The sequence below is a fragment of the Ictalurus punctatus genome, chromosome 21 (assembly GCF_001660625.3).
Source record: "Ictalurus punctatus breed USDA103 chromosome 21, Coco_2.0, whole genome shotgun sequence".
Classification (NCBI taxonomy): domain Eukaryota; kingdom Metazoa; phylum Chordata; class Actinopteri; order Siluriformes; family Ictaluridae; genus Ictalurus; species Ictalurus punctatus.
The window spans coordinates 2,416,000-2,425,000 of NC_030436.2; the positions used below are offsets into that span (position 1 = coordinate 2,416,000).

General features: G+C 38.1%; 1 protein-coding gene across 2 annotated transcripts in view; it reads left to right on the top strand.

The window, feature by feature from the left end:
• The window catches only part of ephb2b (eph receptor B2b), a 166,449-nt gene that overhangs the window by 1,125 nt on the left and 156,323 nt on the right, over positions 1–9,001 (top strand). The window lies entirely within an intron of this gene.

Sequence of the window (9,001 nt, forward strand, 5' to 3'; positions counted from 1 at the left end):
GTGAGGCTAATCTGTCAGGCGTTCGCACAGTGCTGTCCATTACTCTGCAAACCAGACCTGCACATAAACCTACAAAGTACCCCAAAGCAACATTTAACACCATAGGAGCAGAACAGACCCTATAAAACAGTCGCATTTAATATTGTACACGTTCTAGTGAAACGCACATGCGCTTCACGTGATCATTTGTTTTTACATGTGATGAATGCAATGAATATGGGATCACGTGTGATCAAGAATATGTGATCTCATACTCGTTTAAAAAAAAAAAATCACGTGTAAATGAAATAAAGTCTTTTTTCAAAAATAAATAAATAAATAAATAAATTAATGTGTACTCCATGTCTAAAAATAAAGTTTAGAAAAAAAGGGAATCTGTAAGGAACCACTAGGCTATAGAAACCACAACAGAAATAAAACAAACAAACAATCCAAAAATAAACAAAATGAGTCTCCCCTTATTCTCGCCAACTTACTAAATAGTGTGGCAAAATAGTGTTTTGTATTTTATACCATATTATTAATGATAAAGAGCATTTGAGAAGCCGTATATTATTAGTTTGTGTTTTCAGTAGTAGCCAGGATATTGAGAATAGGACTCAGACTGAGGTAATGCTGTAATTTAGGCTCCTCTGATGAGGGGGAAAAAATGTTTTGAGTGTTGGGAGGTGAGAGCTGTTGTCTACATTTAATTAGACTTCAGAGAGAGCATTAGTTAAATAATTAAGTAAATAGTTACTTAATTACTTAGACTTAATAGCAACAGCACACACCTAATGTCTATGCAGTGTAATGTGACAAGCTGCGTCTGTGCCTAAAGAGTTTACACTGTTTTTTTGTTTTTTTTTTTTCTTGTAAATTTTTCTGGTGTATTCTGGTATCTCCAAATAGAGGCATTTCTACTAGAGCAAGGTCTAGGCCTTGTAAATTTACCACCGCAGCCCTGTTTATAGGAAAGGCTCAATTGTCATACTTGACTTTCGGGTTTGAAAAGCTCAAGGGCTATTGAGTCCAACTTCATTATTTTGAAAGAGGGCACAGGGTTTTCTTCGTGGAAGAAAAACCCTCGAGTGACCCCTTCAAAGGCTTGAATTTTTTTTTTTTTTTAGGAGTTTAAATCTAAAGTGCAAATGACCGCACTGTTATGAATAATAAGACGTGTTATTTAATTAGGAAAAATGCGTGCGGTGGTGCTGTTTATTAGTCACTAACTGATTGCTTATTTTTGTCATTTTTAAAAATTTGATAGCGTGTGATATATAGCGTGCAAGATATGGCTCGTTTGGCTTTGCTTGTATTTCCTCATTTGTAAGCTGCTTTGGATAAAAACGTCTGCTAAATGAATAAATGTAAATCTAATTCTGGAGGTTGAAGGATAGTTTTTTTTTGTTTTGTTTATTTAGGCCATGTAAAATAATGCAAATGCGTATTTTTGATTTGCTGAATATTTGAAGAGGGATATACACCTATCTAGTACATAATAAACGGACAAGTGTTTAATTATGATATTACACTTGTACAGTTGTGTATTTGTTATGTGATAATACCTATTGTGTTATAAGAGCATTATACAAATGAACTGAATTGAAAGTATTGAATTAGTTGTCTAGAAAAGGGGTTTTTCTGTTCGCTGACGGTGATTTTGTTTGTCATATGAGTGACGTCAGAAGTGTTTTTTTCTATATCCTAGTTTTTTGACCAATGATTTCTTCGCATTGCGCTGATGTAGGAGCATTTCAGAGGTAAAAAAGAGGTCACTGCAGCTTCGGTGTTTTTAAAAAAAAAAAAAAAAAAAAAAAGAGAGAGAGAGAGATCGGAATTTTTTTTAAAAAAGCTTCAGCGTATTCGGGCAGTCCCATCTTTCTTTTTTCTTTTCTTTTTTTTTTAAAAAAATAATTTGTTAGTTACTATTGTAAAAGTTAATTCCAACAAAGAAAACCATCATGTGCATTTGTCAGAAAATTATTATTATTATTTTTTTTAAACAAAAAAAAAAAGATGGTGATATTTTCTTAGAATTGTCTACACTCTATAGTGAAACACAGCAAAACAATAAAGGCTTTTTTTTTTATTATTATTATTTTTTAAATCACTTAAATTTAAGAAAATACCAAAAAATAGATACGTATAATTGGTTACACACAATGCGTGACTTATAATATCTTTCTAATGATCTTGTCTGACTAGCTGAAAGGGTGGGGGGGCTGAATTTTTATATTTATTTGTTTATTTTTTTACAGTTTTGCATTTATTCATGTACAGGGATCCACAGTGTGTCTCAGTATAACATTACAGTGAGTGTTCTAGACGTATAGATTTAAGGCCTAGCATTCTGCAAAAATAACAGGCTGTGCATATTGTGTGTTCTACACACTCTGTAACTTACCATTATATCTGACACAAGCTTCCATCTCAATTATAGTAAACACTGTGTTTTCCCAGTGAAGTGGTGATTTGTGTTTAGGCACTTCATTTTGGTATGTAATGTTGTATTTAGGTGATGAAATGGATGTTTTCAAAAAGGGGGGACAGGGCATACATTATGGTGTAGATTTTCGTGTGTGTGTATATATATATATATATATATATATATATATATATTATATATATATATATATATATATATATATATATATATATATATATATATATATATATATATATAATCTCAGTTTTAGACTAATATAACACTTTTCATTGTGTTTGTTTTTGTTCACCTCATGTTACAGAATAAAAATATGCACTGTTGTCTCCCACGCAGAGAGCGCACGTCTCCTACGAATATCGTGTAAAAACATGCTAACGTTGTTGTGAATGAATCTACATATCTCTGGTATTATGAACATGCAAGCGATCTTGTGTATAGGGATGCTATGTAGTGCTAGCGTGCCCTTTTTCTGGCCCACTTTACATCCTTATGCTAATAACTTATGCTAATAATCCTGCCTGGACGATCGTATTAGCAGTGTGTCGTACAGGGTGTTTTCCTGCCTTTCGAAACACTCGTCTCCATTTGGTTCAACTATGAACTTGTACTGCTATTTTAAATAGAAGGCCACAATAGTATCCTGCTGTGAGACGTCTTTGTGTATCTAAACATTCGCTATTTAGAATTTTTAGTAGTTGAGTGTCAGAAGCGTTCGATTTCATGAAACCGTAAAACCAGTGTTTGAGTTATAAATTTATTTATTATGAGTTTGGGCATGCAGTGCAACAAAGCCCTAACTATCTATTTCCATAAAACTCCAAGCACCAGAGCGAAAATAGATGATTAAAGCTATTGTTTGTTAACTCCGCCATTTGCAGACATCAATACTTCCGCTCTGAGATGCCAGCCAAGTTTGAATAATCTGCTTTCACATGTAAATGTGAGCAGCCTACTTCTAGCTAATACTCGGAGTGTGGGCCGCCGATGCATAAGCCTACACATCACGTTGCCTTTTTTTTTGAATGGTAACAAAAGGTATAGCATTAGTGTGTGTGGGTGTTTGTGTGTATGTCTGTGTTTGAGAGGTTTCTCTGAAACAGGCTTAGCTAAAGGTAAAACGAGCTGCTCACAATCCTACATTTTCTCGCTCGGCCGAATGAGCAGATGCGAGTTGCGCGTCTGTATTTTCAGCCTCCTCAGTGGCTTTCACAAAGAATGCGCTCCTATTCAGCGCCTAATCCATGCTGCCCAGCGCTTCTCCATTGTCGCTCTGCATGCAAAATTTCAATTAGTGCTGGTACCAGTTGTTTCGCCGCTCAGTATTTCGAAGGGATGTGCGTACTTTTACCTTGACCAAGCAGTAAATTTTTGGGATCGGAGATGGGCAGTACCGTTTGGAACGCTGTTTCTCATTTATACTCAAACTGACATTTTTATTCACGGGGCACATGCTTTTATCCAAAGGGGCTTAGGAGTGAGGAAGCGCATACAGGCCTGTAAGTCTTAAAGTGCTGCGTTTACAAGTTTCCACATTCATTTGTAGGTAGAACATAAAAGAGTTTATTTTAAAGAAAAGAGAAAATTGAGGTTTAATGGTTGTTACCGGCAGAAAGCAGCAGAAGCATGTGATGGAGAGGGAAAAAAACAAACAGAATTTTACCCCAAAGACCCTAGAAAATGTCAGTGGACAAGATAGCTTTAAAAAAAAAAAAAAAGGAACAGTAAGAAAACCGCAGGCAAAAGTTGAGTGTGACTACTGTTTAATAAAAGCAGCTCCTCGATTGATTGATTTTATTTTTTTTACCTACCAAAGAGACCAAACTCCTGCCAACCTGTTTTCTGTTGACTCACAAGGCAGAAGTTTGCGGATTCTTGGGTCAGAGTTTACCTGGAAAATGTTGGCATGAAGCAACGGTAACCACTACCTGTGGAAAAGCCGTCTCTCGTGCCCGGTGTCCTTTCCCCTTCAGTGAATCGGCTTTTCCGTCAGCTGAAATTTATTCGTGTTTGCTTCATTCAGTGTCGTTTTTGAGGTGTCTCCCATATCGCCGTAGCAAGAGAGAGAAAAAATTTTTTATAAAAAGGTAAATGCTAAAACTAAGCCATAGATGTTAGCACCTCTGACGTGAGAATGTCAAAATCTACAACAACAACAAAAAATAATAAAAAGCTGTGACGAGTCCTACCGGCTAAATTTATTACGAAGCTACGTGACAGCATTCATGTCGTTTTAAAAAGCAACGTTTGCACCAAATTCTAATGAAATTTCTGATTTACTGCAGTTTATAGTCCTTTATTTTGTATATAGAAACTTTTCACTCGAATTATTTTGAAGGCATCTTTGCTGCGCAGATTTTCTTTACACGCGATAAAACTTTTGCACGTCGCTATACGTCAAGCACGTTGCTCCACAAGTCCACATATTAAAATCATCGGTCCATATTTCTAACTTTAATAGAGTACAGGATCGCTAGGATTCCTGCTGTTTTCTCTGCATTTCCTCTATATTTAAACGCATTCTTCCTATCACCCGACACCAGATGTAACACAACCTGCAATCATTTCACGATGAAACGTTATCTTTGAGCGTAATAAAAGAGCACGTCGGTCAGGTCCAGACAGAATACCCAGTGGGCTCAGCGAACGTAAAGGGAATTTCCAAGGATGGATCACACGTCCTTGCTGCCACATTCCTGCCCTCTGCAACGAGTTGTGCACTGATATCACACACCACATGGAGAGCCCCACACGCCCCTACTGAGACCACCGTAATCAATCTCCCTTCAAAGCCTAGCCTGCTCGGTGTTATGAATCATACAGAAAGCGCCTTCACAAGTATACACACTCCAAGGATGCTAGTCTGTTCACAGGTTTGATGTGGGATTCAGATTCACTTTAATGGTGTAGAAGCGCATTTCATACGTGTGCTCCGGAACTATTATTCGACTTGTGGGTAAGTAGCTTCCTGTTTGCCTTGAAGTACAGGCTGAAGTGCTGCAAGAAATCTAGTTTTCTGCTTTAACGGATCAGCAAGGCCTTTTCAAATAGAATTTTATTTATTTATTTTTTTAAACTCATTTCTTAAAAAGACTCGTGTTACTCATAATAAGGAGCCCGGTGCCGTCAGTCACATCTATTCCAGCACAGACTCTCTAGCATCATTTAGATTCCATTTTAGTTTCCACTGTGAAAATGCATCAGGTCCAGATATCAGTGCAGAACATATTAACTCTGCTATCAGGACTGGTCTGTTACATTATACACTCGGAGCGTGTTTGCTTTGTGATGTTAGCAGGCGACGCTTTGTATTCATTTCAACATCTTAATGAAATCTCTCTCCCGATGATGGTAAAATCGAAGGAATATTTCAACGGCGTACTTTTCCAATAGTATCGCTTCCATTTATAAATTAAACACGATCAAATAAACTACCGTACCAGGTTTAATCTCAGCATTTCATTTTTTTTTCCATTCATCTTTAGTAACTGCTTTACTGAATCAGTCTCGTGCACTCTAAAAACTATGATGTACTCCATTTTTTTTTTGGGTGAAACATTTTTACACTTAAAAATACTGAAAGCTAGGGGTGCACGGTGCTAGGTGCTTAGTGGTTAGCACGTCCTCCTCACACCTCCAGGGTCGGGTGTTCGATTCACACCGTGGCCCTGTGTGTGCGGAGTTTGCATGTTCTCCCCGTGCTGCGGGGGTTTCCTCCGGGTACTCCGGTTTCCTCCCCCAGTCCAAACACATGCACGGTAGGCTGATTGGCGTGTCCAAAGTGTCCGTAGTGTATGTGTATGTGCCCTGCGATGGATTGGCACCCTTTCCAGAGTGTTCCCCGCCTTGTGGATAGGCTCCAGGTTTCCCCGTGACCCTGAAAAGGATAAAGCGGTATAGAAAATGGATGGATGGATGGATTTTAAAGCTGTGAAATCATTGAAATACACCTTATGCCATGACATAAAATCGAGTAGATATAATTAAACTCCTAAGTCAATGCAATAGTAACCTAATAAAAAAAATGAGTAGATATATTCGAAAACCTACGTAGCAGAAAATGAGGCTGTTATTTAACGAAAACAAATGCACTACGTTTACTAACTTCCGAATTTAATTCATATTGGACTGTTAATTACCAAAATTAATGTTACATTTACTCTATTTATTTTTTTTTGTTGTTTTTGTTTTTTTTAAAACTGTATTTACACTCCTTTAATTGAGGTCAGTATATCTAACGAAAGCAAATGATAAACATAAAGCGACTGTATACACATTAAAATTTGATTTAAGCATTTATACGTCAAATTTCACCAGTACAACATGAGATTAAGTCTAAATTCAACCTGGCTTACGTTGCATTTGTAACAACGTCCACGCTACAACGACAGTGAGCTGAATTGTTCCAGACCTGTAGGACTTTTATCTTCAGTGGAACACAAAAGGAGACGTGAGTCCAGAACGACAGACGAGACTGATACCCTCAGTCACCATTCACTATCGCTGAATCAATATCTTTTTCTCTGTAAAATGGTGAGTGAGAGTAAATACTCGGTCTCGCTTTTATGTTCCATAAAACACTTTGCTTGTATTTTCTCATTGGTAAGTCGCTTTGGATAAAAGCGTCTGCTAAATGAATAAATATAAACGAAAGAGATGCAGGTGTGGAAACATTAGTGTTAGTAGATGACTGTACTTCACACAATAGGTACTTCATAAAGAAATGATGCAATGAACATTTATTTCTGAAGTAAGGCAAGTCCTTTGCTCTTGCAATATTCAGTTGGTTGTGTCCCTTTTTTTTTTTTTTTTTAATGTTTCCCTACATCTAATTCTGAAGAGAACTTGGTGCTAGTCAGCCATCCAGACACGGCAGAGAGAAGTCTGGCGTGGTGGAGGTAGGATTGGAATAGACGTCCGTGCAGGTCAACATCTGTAAGTCCCTGATGTCTTCAACTGGGGCTCCCCGAAAACCTGCAATAAAAATAATACGATTCAAAAACAGACATACTCGTTACACAGTATCTCTTCTTGACACAGGAGTATTCCCATCACTTATGATACCTATAAACCCCAACAAAGGTTCTGAATATTCCTTTAACATAAAAGTCCACTGACCTTGTCATGTCATTTTCATGAAAAATTCAAGCAGTATTTTAAATAAGAAAAAAAGTCAATATATTTGGTCTGTAATGTGTGACAGAAATATTTTCAGACATTTTTGTTACCAACAGTAGACTAATTCATATGCATCAGTAAGTGCACAGGCAACATATTTGTCTCATTTCCACTGACACCTGTTTTGAGGGTGTTATTCTGCACCACGTGTGTTTGTTTCATCCATGCATTTACAAATGCCATCTGGTTGGATACAAAAGCTTACAAAGCTGGAAAATTTGTATCAGTGTTATACATATGAAAGCTTTTGCCATTCACTGATGTGACTCTGTTGAGGAGTTCCTCCCTAAAAGTGAAAAAAACAAAACATCAATTGCACATCCATCCATCTTCTATACCGCTGATCCTTTTCAGGGTCACGGGGAACCTGGAGACTATCCCAGGGAGCATGGGGCACAAGGCGGGGTACACCCTGGACAGGGTGCCAGTCCATCGCAGGGCACAATCACATACACACTCACACACCCATTCATACACTACGGACACTTTAGACACGCCAATCAGACTACCGTGCATGTCTTTGGACTGGGGGAGGAAACCGGATTACCCGGAGGAAACCCCCGCAGCACGGGGAGAACATGCAAACTCCGCACCCCCGACCCTGGAGGTGTGAGGCGAACGTGCTAACCACTACGCCACCGTGCGCCCATCAATTACACAGTGAAACTGTATTTCCAAAGACTAACAATAATGAGGTTTGAGATGAAAATAATTTTAAAAAAACAACACACTAAAAGTTGGTACAATGTAAAATATTTTCATCTACACTCACCACCCACTTCATTAGGAACACCTGCACATTCATGCAGTTATCTAATCAGCCAATCATGTGGCAGCAGCGTAACGCATAAAAGTCATGCAGATACAGATCAGAAGTTTCAGTTAATGTTCGCATCAGACATCAGAATGAGGAAAAAGTGTGACTTTCAACGTGGCGTGGATGTGGGTATCAGATGGGCTGGTTTGAGTAGTTCAGAAACTACTGATCTCCTGGGATTTTCACACTCAATAGTCTCTAGCGTTTACACAGAATGGTGTGAAAGCCAAAAAACATCCTGTGATAGAGAGAGATCAGTAGATGAGAGATCGTAGAATGACCAGACTGGTCTGAGCTGCCAGGAAGTCTATAGTAACTCAAATATCTACAACAGCAGAAGACCACATCAGATTCCACTCCTGTCATCCGAGAACAAGAATCTGAGGCGATCATGGACACAGACTCTACAACACATTATTTTTTTTTTCCTAATCTGTGCCCATAATAGCCTGTTCTTGGTTCATGGAACCCAGTGTGAAATTCTACTGTTGTAGCCCATCCACCCCATGCTGAGATGCTTTTCTGATCACCACGGTTGTAAAGAGTGAGTTACTATATCCTTTCTGCCAGCTCAAACCAAT